General features: G+C 46.0%; 1 protein-coding gene across 1 annotated transcript in view; it reads left to right on the forward strand.

The window, feature by feature from the left end:
- LMF1 (lipase maturation factor 1) overlaps positions 1–17,692 on the forward strand; it is a 203,670-nt gene that overhangs the window by 41,958 nt on the left and 144,020 nt on the right. The gene's annotated exons all lie outside the window — the stretch shown is intronic.

The following is a 17,692-nucleotide window of genomic DNA, read 5'->3' on the forward strand; positions in this document are numbered from 1 at the left end:
AAAATCTTGCTGTACGCTGTGTTATGTTATCATTAAACCGCTGAATCCTTCCAACTGGCAGCTTCTCAGCAGAACTCGGGGAATGGTAATATTTGTGGGAAAACATGCTTCTTTTTTTCTCCCTTCCTTTCTTTACCAGGAAGGCTTCACGGCGTTTGCAGCTGGGCTGGAGAAGGGCAGCGTTTGGACTTGCTGTAGGTAGATGTTTGCTGGGATGCCCAACCCCGTGTCTTTCTTCAGAAAGCTGTTGATGCAGGATCTGTCAGAGGGGCAAGAGAGTTATTTTGTTGGGGTGACCTGAACCAGGACTGTGACCAGAGGTTGCATGAGCGTCAGGACATCTTTGCTGATAAACTGGCTCTGCAAACCACTTTGCTAGGCACTGCTGGGTTTTCACACCAAAGTGCAAACCCAGCCAGCCCGCAGGTGGTGGCTAGGCCATAGTCATCCAGGCTTCTCTTCACGACAAAGTTTGGGTGAGCAGCCTTCGTGCTGTGCTACACCCTTAGGAATCTGTGCTGAATATCTGTGGTCACAAACAGAGCAAAATTCTTGCTCTAAACATCTCCAAGAATTAATTTGCAATTGGTTTCAATTTTGTAGCAGAAGCGATAAGTAGTAAATGTTTGTTAAGAGCTCTAGGAAGTAGGGAAAGGGCTAACGATTTTAAAAATGCATTGCTGGAAAAAAAAAAGCATTGCCAGCTGAAGTGTTGGACAATTTAAAATTAAAGATTGCATCCTGTGAGTGTAGTGGTGGGGTTTCTTGTTTGTTTGTTTTTGTTGGTATTTTGTTTTGTTTTGGGTTTTTTATGATCTCCTGGCTAGAGGAGAGGAAAGACAGGACTGGATTTAGGGTTGTCTTTATTGCTGTGTTTTGGTACTGACTATGGGATGTAGACATGAATAAAAATAGAATTGCAAGGCTTAAAATATTAGCTGTTGCTTCATAATGTTGCTGTGTCAGGAGCTTCAGGATTCCTCCATCGCTCTCTCTGGCCCTATAGATGCTGCAACAGTTGTCCAGACCCTGCAGCTGGAGGGGCTGCAATACCCTGCGACAGAAGTAGTTAGTGTACTTAATTCCCTGTCAAGGGAAATTGGTTTGATGGATGGGGCAGAAAATAAGAAATGAAGAGCCCTGCAGTTCGAAACCTGCCAGGACCGCCGGTGCCACCGCCGGTGCCTCGGGAGCAGGTCTGTGTCGCTTTGGTGCCTGGTGTGGTGGTACCTGAATTACCGTGCAAAGCCACCTAGCCCAAAGGACGCGGGAGAGGTGGTAAACTGAGGCAGTGGCACAGCCTGAAGGAGACTGTGGAAGACTGGAGACTTCCCACAGAGTGTGCGGCACGTGTTTAGTCTTGCATAGTCATTTCTGCAGAGTGCAATTATGTAGTTACTTTGCCTTGGGTAAATATAGATTTCAGCTAGCACGAGTTTGAAGTGGATGTTGTAATTTTGGGAACATATACCTGTTTTAATTTCCTTTCCAAGATTTTCTTGATCGCTCCCTTGATACTTCTCCCATCAAATTATTCTCTTGACAGTTGAGTGTGACAGCTCAGGTCTCTCAAGAGCATTTGCTTCTGTCCCAGATGAATTTTGGCTTGGAAACTGCGTCGGAGGGGACAGGTGAGGACAGGTTGGCAGAGCAGCGGTTTCTGTGGCAATGCCTGCAGAGTGCCAGCAAAAGGGGAGAATGAAGCATTAGCCCAGAACCGTCTTCAGGCACTGAACTTGCTGGTTTTGGGGCTCGGGTGTGCCCGCCACCCTCCTCTGCTTGCGGGGCACAGCCTGGGCTGCACTGCAGGCGCCGGTGCTTGGTGGGGCGAGCGATGCTCAGCCCTCCCACGCCAGGACCTGGGCTCGGGAGGGAGCTGGGCGCAGGGCTGTCACCCGAACTCCCTGATAACTCCGTCGGGGGAAGGATTTGTCCCAGGATTAGGTGACCAGTGCCACCGTGGGAGCACCTTGGTGCTGGGTCCTGAGCCGTCCTGTGTTGAGTGGTGTCCCTGGGCTGCCAGGGGACAGAGTAAGGGTGGGCTGAGTTACTGGGGGAAAACTCCTTGTTTAGGTGAATTACCAAAGGCCGTTGAACAGCGGCTCTTCAACCTTCGCAATTAGATGGTGTCTCCGAGCCCTTTGGCTTGCCTTTCCTGAGTATCTCGGTAAAGTAACCCTCCTATTTACCCAGGCAGGCAGTTATTACTTTTTTAATCATTGTATTCTGCTTTACTATCACTGGTTACAAATTGTTTCTTACCTGAATAATTCTGTTTAGCTGGATTTAACAAAATAGTGTGGAAAAGGAAACACAAGGCATGTAATATTGTGCATGCAATGATTCAGGAGGAGTTAAGGAGCAACGTTGCAATACTGTTTAATCTACTGTGGTCACTATAAATCCTAATAGATGCCGACCATGGGTTGCTCATGTTTATACCTGAGCAGCAGGTCTGTGTTCAAGACTTGAGGCCCCACCTTTGCCGAAGGTCTAAATAGTAGTTTTGGGGTGTTTTTTATGAGTGTAACGATAACATCTAAGTTGCCATTTTTGCCAGGTTTGATGTTGAATTCTGCCTTCTTGGAAGCTGAGCATGGCTCTTCAGGGAGTTTCAGGAAAATGTTTTTGGAGGAATATTTTTACTTTTACATTTTGTTAGCACGTAATGGTGTTGACTATTCGTTAGTAGGCAACAACTCTGCAAAACAGCCAGAAAACAAAGAAAAAATATACATTGTTTTCCAAGTGTTGGGGAAGATTAGGCACAGTAAAAGTAATTTATCCCAGCTGGCATTCCCAACCATAAAACAAATGTGTAGTGTTTTCCAAAAAAATAGGGTGGCTCACAACTTCCAGGAATCAAGAACCTTGTTTTCCTTCAGGCAGTATTAACAGTGATCATTCTAATAGACGATGTGCAGTTAATGCCAGTTAACCATGGCTGTATTGTTAACAACATACCTGATCTGGTAGTTCTTAATTTTTATTTAATGAAGTCCTAGGGTATCTGCAGAACTTCTGCTGATGGATGTTGATATCAGAGCTAAGGTGCAGGTCCCCCTAATGAGAAAGTGTATGTGAAAACACGTATAAAGTGGTCTGTCTTCCTCTAGTTTCAATGTTTTCAAGGAAAAAAAGGTTACTGAGAAGTTCATGCTCATGCAGAAAAAAACCTCAACATTGGAAGTTTCCTTGTTACTTCTGTAGTGATAAATTTTGGGTTTGTTTTGGAAGTTTTTCGTCTCCTCTTCCCTCATGTTTTTCCTTTGTGGCTGCATCTTTGTGTGGGAGCCTGTCCTGCCACGCACAGTCCCCATCCCAGCGTCCCTTCTGCAGAAGCAGCGGCCAGGGGAGCCAAGGGCCGATGGCCGGGGGCCGCCGCCCCCCCCCGCCGGGCACAACCTCCCTGCAGACCCCCGTCGCCCTCGCTGGGCTTTTGGCAAGACCTTTTCAAGGTGCATCGAGGTAAGACCCGTTTTCAGGCACAGGAAATAAAGGACCTAGAAATGGTAATTTATCATGCCCTTCAGGCAAAGGGGAGTTAAATATTTGGGATATATTAATGCTAAATACTCTGTGTTGCTAGGGCTAATTTCCGCTGAAGGGAAGCACGTTCGTATGTATTTTAAACCGATAAAGCAAACCTGGGTCATTGCTATGGATGCTTCGCTTGGGCGGGCGAGTGACACCTGTAGGGGTTTGAGCAATGGGAGCCAGCCGGGAGCAGGATGCCCCGTTGCCGCTGTTACAGGCACTAACACCTACTCTGGCAAAACTGGGGGGACTTTGGGGTCGGGCAGCGGATCTTAGGGTCACATCTGCCTGCCTGTGCTTGGGGAGGTGGCAGGGACCCTGCACCCACCGGGTGCTGTGCATTGGGGGATGCCTGGCTCCCGGGAGCATCCGTAACCCCACCAGGCAGCCCAGGGGGGCACCGGAGCCCTTCGCTGGTGTCCCAGCTTTTTCCTGCAGCCCCAACCCCAAAACGCACGGTTCGGCTGTGTCTCCTCTCCAGACTCACGCCCCGGCTGCTCTTACTGGGGCTTCCTTATTTTTACAAAGTGGATTTCAGAGTTTCTTTTAAAACCATCATGAACAGTTAAAACAACTAAACCACAGCTGTCAAAATAAATAACCCTGCTTTGTGTTGCTTTATCTTTTTGTTTTGTTACCACTCTGAAACTTGCTTATTCCTAAAAATGGAATCCACAGTAATTCTCACAGCTGCTGGTTCAGCTTAATAGGGGTGTCTGTCTCCAGCTCTCTTGCCAGTGTCTGAGATTTTCAAGTTTAACAAGTAATATCTATACATGTGGCGAGGAAACACAGTGAATGGCATGTTAATAAGAGCAACACTTAATGAATGCCACATCTGGCTGTTTCTCAACATAAACCTGATTTATATTTACCTTTTTTTTATCAGATAAAGTTTAAATTTGTTTTTTAGATGCATATTATAATTGGGTATTTACTCCTGTTATTTTGTAGGTCATAAGCCGAGCTTCTGTATACTTGTGTTTGACACGGATGGAAGCTGCTCTGGATGACTGCTGTGCATCTGCATTTCATAGAGGGAGTAAAATATTAGGACAGGCTGAGAAAAGAGCTTAAAGAAATTACCTGAGATCTTAAGGCTCTTGCAATTATTTCTCTCTCCTCCCAGTGTATCCTGGTGAAGACTGACAAGTAATTTGATCATGGTGGGGAATTTCTGTGGTAGAAGGAAGAGAAAAGGCAAAATTAGGGCAATGTTTGGGGCTGCCTTATGGCAAAAAAAATAGATAAAATTTTATGGTTTTGACATGCTACTTAATAATTGTAACTGTTTCTGGGGAATGGGGTGAAGAGGTCATCATCCAAAATCTTGACATCAGGCCTGCAGCATTTTAATTAGCTCTTCCCTGTTTAAGCTGGAAATGGCTGCTTTTGGTTCGAGGTGGCTGAGCGCCGCTCTGCGTCCTGGGCTGGCTGCAGGCGGTGCTGGCTGCATCCTCCTTCCCTCTCTGTCTCTGACACCCATTAACGGATTGGCTTTAAAGGTGTCCAAAGGACACTTTTGGCTTTTTTTCAAAATGAGTAATGATGGGAAGAACACCAGCTTCTACAATGGGTGGGTTTTGTTACTGCTGCTTTGGTAATTTCGCCTTGATATGTGGCAGCAGATTCGCCAGGGTAGGACAGTTGTGTTGAAGGTTTAATGTTTCCTGCAAACTGATCATCCGAACGGTTCCTTACGGATTCATTTGCTGTTGCTGAAAATAATTATGTTGAAGTATTTCTGATTTCTTTTATTGTTTATAATGTTCAATGCATTATATGTTAGTTTAGTTGTTCAGGCACTGAATAAAATGATTGCTGATCTAGTTCATCTCTTTCTTTGTATCAACAGGGAGATTTCAGGACTTGGAAGACTTGGTGCATAGTTCAGGTCTCTGACCATCAGCATTTCTGCTTGTTTGTTCATCTCTTTGTACTGTGGAGGGAGAGAAAGACTTCCTAATGCAGTTGACTTTTTGGCATTTGTCCCGTAATTGCCAAAAAACTGCTGCTTCCTCCTACATATCCATCAGATCTTTTTAAAATCAGATGGGTTTTGAAAGCGGCTTTTTGATTTCCTGAGGTCCGCATTTGGTCTTCCTTCCTCCTGCTCCCTCTTTCTTCCTTTGTTCTTGGAGGTTAAAGCTGTGGGTGTTGAGGTCCCGTTAGTCATTTTGGCCACTTCTGAGCTCATCATGTTGAAAAATGCCTGGATTAAACCATTCCTGCATTACAGCAAATTTACATCACTGAAGCTTCGTTAAAGTTAGCTGAGTTACTTCAGAGTGATGTAGCTGAATGGAGAGTCTTGTTTACTTCTGCTGGGACGGAGATGTCCTAAAGGACACGGCAATATCAATTTTCTTATTTAATTGTAATCCCGAAAAATAGCCTTCACTCCGGACAGAGCAAATCCCCTTTTAGAATCAGAAAATTCATATTATAGGTACTGTAGTGGTTTTCTCATGCTGTCTTGTACAAACAGTACCCTGCTTTTTATGTTTGTTTGGGTTTTTTTTAAGGTTTTGAGTGTAAAAGATGGTGCAGGAACGTAACTGAAAGCTCCACGTGTGGGTTAAAGTAGTTTTTGGAGTTCGCCGCTGCCGAAGGAAATGGTTCTCTCCCTCTGGACAGCTGTTGGCTCGAGCACTGCTGCTGTTTCCTTGGGTGAGCGTGGCCGGTGGGACCTGGGCTGTGCGAACGCTGGCTCTCCCCAGGCTCCTGCTCCGTACCTGCTTCACGGGGCTGATGATGCCTCCTGGGCATTAGGAGTGCGTGTTCTGTAGGCATCTGACGATGGGTTGAGTGTAACTGTGTGTGGATGAGTGTTTGTCATGCTGAATGGTGGGACCAGGACCGTGGCTGGCATCTCCAGCCTGTACGCTGGTAGGAACAGCCCTTCGGAAACCAATGCGCCGTGTCTGCTAGCTAATATGCAAAGTTGTGCTCTCCTCCTCTGGCACTCCTTTTTAGTGCCAGGACCTGTATTTCCTCTCCTGCACCAGGATGACCTTTCATGTTCAACCTAAAAGTTGGCCATAACCTGCTCGTGGTCTTCTCACATATCACCTTTGAGATTACACCTTTGATATCGCTCCTGTGATCCTGCAGCTGTTGGAGTGTTGGATGGGTATATCTACCTTGAGGTTAATGAACTATGCAGCTTTTTTTTCCCTTACTCAGTATACAAGCTGTACTTTAAAGGCATTATGTTCAGGCAAAATTAGGGAGGCAGAGAAAATTTTAAATGAGAGGTCCACTTCAAACTGATGGGGAAGCCCAGTGAAGGAGTCGTCCCTCGGTGAGTATTTATCATCTGCAAATGTTGATGGTAAAACATGTGCTCGCATGAGGCTAAAATGTGACCTCTCTAGGGCAATGGGAATCTCACATGATATGGCAGGAAAAATTTGTCTAATATGCTTTTTATTTCAAGACTCGCTTTCTGTCTGCTAGCAAAATAGCTTGCCAGGTGCCTTCATGGTATTGGTTTTAATTTGTTCTTGCTTCAAGTGTACAAGTGGGGAATGATAGTTTTGAAATGGTGAAGAAAGCAGGCTGGTTGAGCTGTTAGGCTCAACGTTGCCATGCTAACCATGTTAACAGCTGCTAATGGTTTCTTAAGCTGCCAAAGCAGCCTGAAGATAGATTTAACACCCAACAGACACCTGTTTTTAGCAATTTAACTCTGCAGGCACATGGCACAGTACTGCAGGGGTCCTGTCCATAAAGAACAGATAAAATGTGTCCAACAGGTTGCTTGAGAAGGTGGAAATTGCTGGCTTTCTTGGTGGAGAGTAAGGAGGAAAAGCACAGTAAGAAGGAATGTAACCTGGAAGAGGCGAGCACCGAAGAGATTTTGTGGTATTTCAAGCTCAGCTCTGTTTTACAAAGCCCTTGGTGTCTTTCTCTCAGTCAGAGGACCCTCATGTCCTTGGTTGCAGTGTCCTCCCAAGGTTCAGAGTGCTTTGCAGGTGGGAATAAGGTGCCACTTCTCCCAGATGCTGGGAGGCTCCTGTTCCATCTCTGAACGAGTCCACCTGTAGCAGGACCAAGCTGCAAGATCACCTTCCCTGGAGTTTTAGCCCCAAGGCAGTGTCAGAGTCACCACCAGCTGATCCCAGCACGACCTTAAATTTCCTAAATTAACATTTGTGCTCATTTCCACTGGTTTTCTCCCTGCCTCTTCTCTTGGTGCGGTTTATGTCCGGTGACCACATGGACCGCAGTGGCCACCAAAGCTGAGCAGAGGGCCATCCCCAGAGTAGTGGGGGGTGCTGGCGGAGGGGGGGGCTGCTGGGAGAGGCAAGCTGGGATAGGGAGCGTGCGTTGCTTGCAACAGCGATGGTCTTCTGGTATATCTTGGTCATGTTGGGGTAGACTTGATCTTCTGACCCAATCTGTCCCATACCAGCTCTTGATGAATGCTGGGAGGGAAACATATATTTCCCTGTGAAAGAGGGCTGGGAGCTGAGGTTCGTCTCTCTAAGGCTTTCAGAGCCACCACTTCAGCTTCCTGAAGCTTTGCTTGGCCATTCATTGCAGTAAAGGGGCTTTGAGAGTTTTCAGTTGCTGAATCACCGTAAGGTTCATGGAGGGAAGGTGCTGCAAACACCGGTGCAGGATTTCTGTGTAGACCTCCCTGCAGAGAAGAGCGGTGTGTTTGCAGAGCTCTGTACAGACCAGCTCCACGCTGAGCAAATGGGATGTTTTTACATGAAGTGGATTTCGGGCTGTGGCAGTCACATAGCAGGAACGTCTATAATAACTACTAATTCCTGAACAAACCTTGACTGTTCTGGTTTGGTAGGTGAGGGCCAGTCTCTGCCCTTCTTGTCTTTTGGGTATGTTCTGGTTTTGCTTATTTTCTTTTAAGCCAAAACCTCCTGACTCTATGCACTTGGCTGTGCCATCGTGTATTCTTTTCATCTGATCAGCATGGATTTCCAGAAAGAAAACTCTCCAGAAAACTGTAACTGGCTTTTAGTTATATCATGGACTTCAAAGCAATCGGCACAGAGAAGATAATTGGAAAGAAAATCCCTTCCAGGTTATAATTATTTGTTCCAGGAACCAGAGTTCCTTGGTGATGATACATATTTTCCCTTTTGTTTTCCTAGTGCCATGGGAACCTGGCAGTAGATGGTCTCTGCTGGTATGTGCAGCGTATACCTGAACCTCCGCACCGGGGAACGGAGGAATCATGATACTGGATTCAAACCAGTGATCCATCAAGACTTGCTTCCAGTAGTACCAGAGCCAGCTGCTTCAAAGGAAAACAGAGCTCCGTAGTAGGCAGGTTATCGGTTTCGCAGGGAAAGCTTCCCTCCGACAACTCCCATCAGCCAGGGATTGTTCTCTGCCTTCAGGCTTTTTTGTTTCAAGCCTTTAAAGCTGCTTTCTTTTCTTCCGCTGAGATTGATTGAGTGGGAACATGCTGCTGTGCCCTAATGCAACGTGTAGCACCAATGCTAAATGAATCGTATCGCCTGGTCATGGTGGCATCACTTGTCCTTGGCCGCTCCTTTCATTCTGCGTCTGTTCCCGGCTCTGTTCGACATCTCATTTCACAGTCAGTCTGTTCTGTCGCTTCCCATTTCATTTACGAAGTTCTCTGTGTCGCACGTGGTTTGTGGACTGTTGCAGGATGCCCAGCTTTTTTTCTCCCCCCATCTTTGTGGCCAGCCTAAATCCTGCTGATCTTTGTCTAAATTTATTGATGGCCATCATTGACCCTGCTCCTAGTAATCTGTTAGGGGGAAATGGGGTGGATTCCCCACTGTGAGAGGTGAGGCCAGAGGAGCTGTTAAACCTGCTGTTGGGTTGCCCTGGGGCCCAGCACCAACCTCAGCCGTGCCTGCAGGAGGATGGTGGGGAACACTGGGAAACCACTGTTACCTCCTGGCTGTGAACCACTCCTGGTGCTCGTTGCCCTCAGCTCACCAAGAGTTGTGGCACAGGTTCTTGTGGCTGTTGGCCATGTGAAGATTTTGAGGGATGGCTTGAGATGTTGAGAAGTCCAGTGAGTAAGCAGAAGCTGCTGTGGTTACGCATCTCCAGAGACAACAGACCCCTCACTGACAAGCAGCAATGCTTGCGTGTTCTCCTTGCCTTGATGGCCATGCTTGAGAGGTGCTGGCACCCGCGAGTTCTTACGAACACAGATGAAATTATTTTCGTTACTTTAAGACAGAGTAATTAAATACAGTATATACGGATCCCTCAAAATGACAGCCGCCCACAGAGCTAAAAACAGGAAATCCATTAACTTCATTATTTAAAAAATAAAATAAAAATCCTCCCAACTGATTCCTCTGTCACTTAAAGTTCTGCATGGAAGGAGGGCTAATTTAACGCTGCATTAACTCACTGTTATCACCCTCCTGTTACCTAAGTAGTTTCTAATGACTACCCTGGAGAGCACTTGGAAGCTTTTAAAAGTTTTTATGCTAAATTTTTTTTTTGTGTGGTTTATACTTTAAGAACAAAAGTTATTGATAACATTTTTCCAAATCTTCTAACAACATCAAGAACTATTCCGTTGGCTGCAAAAGTGTGAAGTATCACCAATCTCTTATCTCTTTGGCAGATGAGAAATCTGAAACATTTAATAGAGGTGGTGGTTTGGGAAAATGGATATGGCAGAGTTTAACTGCGGGAAGCTAGTTCAGATCTTGGGCGTGTTGGTGTTCATGGCAGCAGCGTGTCCTGAGGGAGGGAGGGTTGGGGTTATCTACTCTTGCCCAGAACAAGGTGCCAAAGGGGACTCTGTCCTTCAGCCCTCTGAGCTTTGGCTTTCATAGCTCTGAAAAGACTCGAGATCCCGTGGGGCAGGCGGCTTGCAAGACATCTCTCTGTGTTCTGGGATCTGTAAGTGAAAGGCACCACCGAATTGAGAAGCAATAAATCATTGTCTTTCCTCATTTTCTTTTCCTCAGAGCTGTGGTGGACCGATTTCTTCCTTTTTTAAGCATCTCTCCTTCTTTCTCTGCCCTAGTTCAGATGTGCTTCTGAGGTCAGCATCTGTTGTGCTTGGGTTTTTTGGGGGTGACTTCAGAATGAAGCATTCTTGTTGCTCTGCAGTATTTTCAAGTCTTAAAGTTGAAACTTTCTGCTTTATAGCCGTTGAAAAGAGAGCTTTGCTGTGCTCCTATGGTGTGTGCCATGCTAATGCCTGGGCTTAAATTTCCCCCTGATTGAAGACCTAAATTATTTCAAAGTTAAGTCTTGCATGTGTGCTCTGCCTGCTGATGGGGGAGATTCAGAACTGCTCTCTGACATTATTAACAGGGTTTTCATGTTTACAGACTGACTATGTGACTGCGGAGAGACCTGGTCTTTCCATCAGGAATCACCAGGAATCCTGTCCATCAGGAGCCCTGGGAAACTTTTAAAACTTGACAAAAACTTGTGCTCTTTGTGCCTCTACTTTTTACTGATATTTGGAAAGCCAGAGAGCGAGGGGAGTGAATCTGTCCCCCTGATAGGTTTGTTGTCCTTCTGGAAAAGGAAAAATGACTGGAAAAAAGGCAAAAAGGGTCAATGTTGCAGGGGAAGGACAGCTGCTGGTGATGCCTTGTGGTGGGTCCAGTGCTTCTGGGGTGCAGAGCACGAGCAATCACGGTGTGAACTTCTGCACAGTGAGATAAAGCCATTCACTGAACATCCTTTGCTTTCCAAGGGTTTCCTTCTTCTGTAGTCTAAGCCATTTGCATCTAGCTGTTGCTCTCCTTAAGCCTGAAATGGTGCAGCAGCGGATGGATCCCGCTCACTTGGGTTTTTAGTGTCATCTTCAGCACCATGATGCTCTTCCCTGCCTCAGGGCTGGCCGGTGAGCTCGCTTCCCTGGCGCTTGTCTTCAACGGAGAGGAAAAACCAGCATGTTTCAACAGGTCGTAGCTGAGACATATGAAACTCTTGCGTGAAAGCCAAACCCAGTTGAAACTGGTGATAATTTTGCCATGGGTTTTAGTGTGGCCAGTATTTCACGCTGGAGATAAAAAAGGTATTTGTAGTTCGCTGGCGGGCGCAGTATTTTAACTTACTAGAGGACATGTTAGCAAGACACTTCAAAACAATGCAGCTCTTTTTAGGATAGTTAGGAGCTTTGCTTTCCTTTGGGGAAGTTGTTGCTATGAATGATGAAAGTTGGAAAGATTTACAGAGTATTTTGTTTTTAAAAAAAAATTTAAAAAGTGAGGAAAAAGCAGAAACCTCTATTTTTCATGGGCAGGTTGAGGGTTTTTTTTGTTTGGTTTTGGGGGATTTTTTTTGAGATTTATCTTTCATAGCTGGAAAAAAGGGCTAGGTTTGACCTGACTGTTCTCCTTTAAGGCAGTATGTTCTTATTAAAAAAAGTACTGATATATCAGTACAGTTCTGAGCATTTTCTAATTTGATCTGCGTTTCTGCAAGTGGGAGATGACTACGGATGGCAGTGTGAAGGAAGAGACCCTGACGGGGAAGGTGATAGGGATGAGCGGCGGGTGCAGAAGCGAAGAGCAGCCCAGTGCCCATGGGAGCACACTGGCAGGTAAACACCTAATTACTCAGCGTATCGCTCGCTGCCGGACGCGGGTCCATTTGCATCGGTTGATGCACGTGGTAGTTGTGATGAGTATCTGCAGACTAAAGTCCTTGGTCAGAATATCCTGTAGTCATCAGCGTAACCCATACTATTTTCAACAGGTGTTTTAACGCTATAGCTGAAATGATATCATACTAAATTTCAGGGAGGTAGGGAGGAGAGGCTCAGGAGCAGTTAATCTAATTCCAGTATAAGTCAGTCCGTATTGAGTATCTCCCTTGCTTTGGCTGCCGGGGAGCCTGACACACAATATTCATAGGGAGACAGCTGCACTGTCCGCTCCCCAGCTCCTCTGTGTGCTGGCTGCAGAGAGCAAGCTATAAAACGCGTGTACGTTGTAGAAGCATTTGTCTGTGCCATGCAAACGTGCTCTCTATAAATTTTATGTCTGAATATGTATATACAAAGAGAGATGGTTTGCTGTTTCAACTTATCCCGTATTTTAGGAAGGGGTATTAATAAAAATAAATTCTCTGAGCTATTTCTACCATAGCTAGGTATGGGTTTTGTTTTCGACCAGATGATTTTTTTTCTCAGAAGGTTAGATTAATTGAAAATAAGAAACTTCATTATCTTTGGACCTGACTGGTTTGTATTTAGTTCTGAAGGCTTTCTGCCCTTCTCTGTCTCATTGCTTTCTCCGTGACTGTCCATGCAAACAGAAGACTGGTTTGGGATGCGGGAAGGCTGGAGGTGCAGCGTGCAAGGCTGGGTAGGAGAGAGGGTTGTACTGGCTTTCCTCTCTAGCCACGGACAAGCTGCGATAACTTGGCTGTTTTTTTCATCAGGTATTTGATGGTAAATAATAAAGATGAAAATTGGAAACCTTAATGATATAATGCTATATAATCTATATTCCATTAGAAATAATACTTTCTGTAGGGAGCCATAATGGGGCTGCTTTGGACTTTTCTGGAGACCGTTCATACCAAAATGACTCCTTTTTTTTTTTTTTTTTTTTACATGTTACGCACCAGTAATGTTTTCTACAGCGCATGTAGGCAGATGTTCCTGCCAACATGTACGGTCTCTGCCGAAGGACGCGGTGAGACCGCACGGTGCCGGCTTTCGCAGTTCTTCTTTCAAGCTGAAATGGCTTTTGACTCTAGAGATCACTTGAAGTTGAGCTGAATTTCCTAGCTGAAAAGTTAAACTATTGGAGGGTTTATATAATTTTAAAGAAGAAAAACATTTGAAAACCCTAAAAGGGATATGCGAAAGCTCTTTTTGGTTTTGTTTTTGCTTCCTCCCCTTCCCTGTCTTCCCTGCCCTGCGGCACATCCTCCCCGCTTCTCCTCCTCCCCTGCCCCAGCAGAGACCTCTAGAAAATGCCAAACTATGGATTTTGCCGCATCAAGTTTGGAGCACGTAACAAACATTTGAAACGCATGTGGGGCAAGTGCAGCCACCATTGGCAGTTTATTTTATTTCAAATTTTTTTTTTTTTTTAAAAACAACAACAACAAAAAAAAAACCACCACCCCGTGGCTCCCTCTCCGGCTGCGCGGGAGATAACAATGGGGCGCTTTGTGCTGCTCTGCAGCTGCTGAAATTTGACTAGATCCAACTGAAGAAAACAGGAGCAGGTGGGTCAACAACGTGACCCTTTCGTTCCCAGCAGTATCAGTGTGCGCCAGGGCCGGAGGGACCAGGGCGGAGGTGAGCCCTGACATTTAGCCCGGGCAATAAGGATGTGTTGGTTGGCGCTTTGAGGATGGGAGCTGCCTTTCTGAGATAGCCCCGGTGCCTCTAAATATCGTGGCGTTTGCTGCCATTTATAAAATGGGTTTCACTCCAAAAATGCTAGGATTGGGAAATGTCACTGTACGTGATAAACTGGCATTGCTACAGGCAAGAGATCTTTGCTGCGTTACCTGTGCTTTGATTCCCACGTTGCCGCTAGTTTCTCTGTTTGTGCGATGCTCCGTGGCTGCCACACAGATAGATGTTCCTAAAGCTCCCGATGCCCAGCACTTGCCCTCCCCTCCCACAGCCCCAAAATGGGGGATCATTTAATTGTCCCTCTAGGTCCCCCAGGTCACAGAGATGACTTCCTTCGTGTCCGTGTTTTTGCTGTGCTAGAACTGTCCTAAAAAATGTCGAGGGTGGGAATTTCTGCAGCTTGGAGGAGGGTTCGGTACGTGGTTCCCAGTATGTTTGGTGGAGATGGAGGATGTGTTTGTGTCGGGCTTTTTTGCCTGGCCCTGCTGCATCAGCAAATACATCCCACCAACACTGCCCACTTGATAGCAGGAAAAGGAGGATGGTGATAGGGAGAAAAATACTGTTACTGCTTAGCTGAACGGGTCAGCTAAGTACCAGTTGTTCCTAAGGTTTTCCCTGCCAAGGTGCGATGACTTGGTTGACTCCTTGTAGGTGTCACAGTGTGTTTGGGCTTTGTGAGCCTCAGAAGTGCTGTTAAAAGGTGGCAAAGCTCAAACTTCAGCAGTGTTCAGCAGACACATGGTTACAGCCTCGAGCCTGTCTAAGATTGCAAGGGATTTTGAGTCTGAGGCTTTTAAGGGGTAGACACGAACAACTGTTTGCAAGTCAGCAGTTAAACGCAAGGTTTCTGTTGATGGATCTTGTAATCTTGCTTTCTAATATCAACTTACAATAAAGCGAATACGATACGGAGCAGAGCTCCCCCCTTTTATGCTGTACTGTAGATACAGTTGTGATGATCAGCAACGTGTTCGTGTCCTTTAAAGTCTCCTGATTTAGCTGTAATTTTTAGTAGAAAACATGACACACGTATCGGATAATCCTACCATCACAAGCGCTTGCATCGCTTATGGGTAGGATCAAGCATCAAGGCTTAATTGTTGGCACATGATGAAGCCTGTAAGAGGACTAACAAGTTAGTCAGGATGAGATCCATGCTAAATGGGGAAGGGAGAAGCAGTGACAGCTTTGGCAGTGGGTCGGGAGCGGGAGGGCTGCCGCAGGGAAGGGTCCAGGGCGAGGAGCTGCCTGGGCTGGAAGGAAGGTGGATGGAGGCTGGAGAAGGAGCTTCTGCCGCTAAGGGCAGGGTATGTGACGGTTTGGGTGATGTGTGCTAGTACGGAAAATTGATCTGCATGACCACGTTACCAGCTGTGGAGACTCAGTCCATCAGGAAGAGGGTTGTTAATAAATCAGAGGCTCTCCATGCATATCTGCATCTTAAACTTGGTTTTTAGCAGGAACTTGCTGCGATCTGCTATGAAGGTCAGTAGCAGAGCGAAGTACAGCGCAGCAAATTTGCCCGTTGCCGTCGACGGGTGCAGAGCAGACGGAGCTGGACGGGATTTAGCAGCGTGCCGAGAAGGTTTAGACGGAGACTTCTGAAACGGTGCTGTGACCGTAGTTTGTCCTTGGCTGCACTTGCAGTTAAACCCTGTTTGGTGCCGGCTTAGCTGCACCCGCTGCCAGCCCCCGTTGTCAGCAGTGGGTAATTTAAGAGGTTTCTCCCAACAGCTGGCAGTACTGTTTACTCCGGTCCTCCCCTCCCGCCGCGGCGCTGAGCTGTCCCCCTTGCTGGCACGGTTCGCATCGGATTATGCTCTTGGACTCGCAGCCGGGTGGTGGTGGTGCCAGGATTCAAACTTGTCGCTTTGGAACAAGAAGCACAGGTGCAGGCTGAACTCATGATCCTCGGAGGCCAGCGCATACCGGGAAGGCTTCGGCATCGCTTCGGACACACGCGCGCTCATGCACGCTTCCCCGTGTGCTGGATGCGTGCTCGTATAATCCGTTTAACGCACAAGAAATGTGTCACGCAGGATGGCGCGGTCCTTTCGTGCCCCTTCCCTCCGTGCATGCAAACGCCTCCCTAGGAGTTTGGTTTAAAAATAAAATTAAAGAAAAAAGGTCACTGCGTGCTGCCTGGTGAGAGGCAACGCTGCTCTCGAAGGGAGATGCATACGTAGGGATCTAAAGGCCGTTTGGAGCTGTAGAGGCGTACGCCTTCCTGCTCAGCCATCCAGCGTGCATCCTATACGTCTGCAGGGGAACACAGTGATTAACATATGAAAACGCTGATAACAGTGGGATTCTTGTGCAGGCAGAAATGAAGGAGATATACTACCATTTTGGTGCCAGTTAGACCCATAACTGCTATTTGTGGCTGGGTTTAGTAACAATTAACCTTTCACATTTTGTATTAGCCATTGCTTTCCTGGTGCAGCTGCTTTTATAACAATATACTTCGCTTCTCTCAGAAGCGCTAATTTTGGCACTTGGGGTGTCTGTTCTAGAAACCACAGGATGTATGGAGGGAGAATGGGGATTCTTTAATAGCTGTTTGACATATAATAATCTTTTTGAGAAAAAACCCTGCATTTTGATTTAAGGGACCTTGTGCATATTAAGACAAGAAAAGGAGATTGCATGACTGCTACTGAAAATATCTTAAAGCAAATTTATTATAGTTTTGCTTGTGTGACAACATCAAATCACAAGTTTGAAAAATCTCAACCTGGTTTGCAATCAGGTGTCTCAGGCTGGAGCTGGAAGGAATTAATGCCTTTGGCAGGCGTTTCCCTGCCTGTTTGGGGTGGGCGAAGGGAGGTGTTATGGACCAAACTTTTGTCACTGCCATTTAAGAACTAGTAAAGTGCCTGGGGGACTCCTGGGAAGGAACATGGCTACAAGTGACCCATGGGCACTGTGTGGTTTAATTTAAGTAGACACGTAGATGGGAAAACCAGCATCTTAAACAGCTCCAACGAGGTTGCTGAGTTTTCAAGAATTGTCCCTGCTAGTGTGCCATTTAGTGTCTTGGGGGTTTTTTTACTTTTTTTTTTTTTTTTAATGACTTCAGAGTGCAATTGTATCGCACAGAAATACTTGAAAATAAGAGTGTGTAATTGGAGGTAGGACAAAGTTGGAATAACTTAATTTTGGCATCAGTACATTGTTACTTAAAGAAGTAATAGAGGTTGGACTTCACCTGTCAAAACAGAACTGCTGTGTTCTGGCTCTTCCAGAATAATCATTTCAATATTTATACTCTGTGCTGTGCTGGAAAAAGAAAATGCAAAATGCAGATTTGCATGAAGTAGGTTATCATCTGCCTTCTCCAAAGCGTCCGATATTGCAGGTAACAGGTTCCCTGTGTGGTTACAAGGCTGTGCTCTGATCTCAGCTCTACTGGTATTCTGTCTAGAGTGATTTTGCCAAAGCCAGCAATGTGTAAAACTGGCTTGATGGATGATTTGGACTTTTTTCATTATGATTTTTCTTTACGATTAAAAATTCAAAGCTTCTGGTTGCACGTTAATGTTGATGATGAATAAGACTTAATGTGATTTTAATCATTGTCTTTTGAAGATGAAGACTGCCCCATTTTGGCACGAATCCAGTAAAGTCAGTGGGACTGGTGCCAGTCGCTCGGTCAGTCCATGGTCCGCAGGAATCAGTAGTGGCACTGATCAGTTGTGTGCCTGAGTCACCTTGCCAGTTCCCTGGGCACTTAAATCACATTTTCCTTTGCTTCACAGAAGTTCTTACTTTTTCTCTTGCTTCATGCTGAGTAAAATAACCATGTAAACAACAAAAGTCTCAGTGTGTGCACTTGGAGAA

The sequence above is a fragment of the Haliaeetus leucocephalus genome, unplaced genomic scaffold, assembly GCF_000737465.1.
Source record: "Haliaeetus leucocephalus isolate CR32 unplaced genomic scaffold, Haliaeetus_leucocephalus-4.0 Scaffold295, whole genome shotgun sequence".
NCBI lineage: Eukaryota > Metazoa > Chordata > Aves > Accipitriformes > Accipitridae > Haliaeetus > Haliaeetus leucocephalus.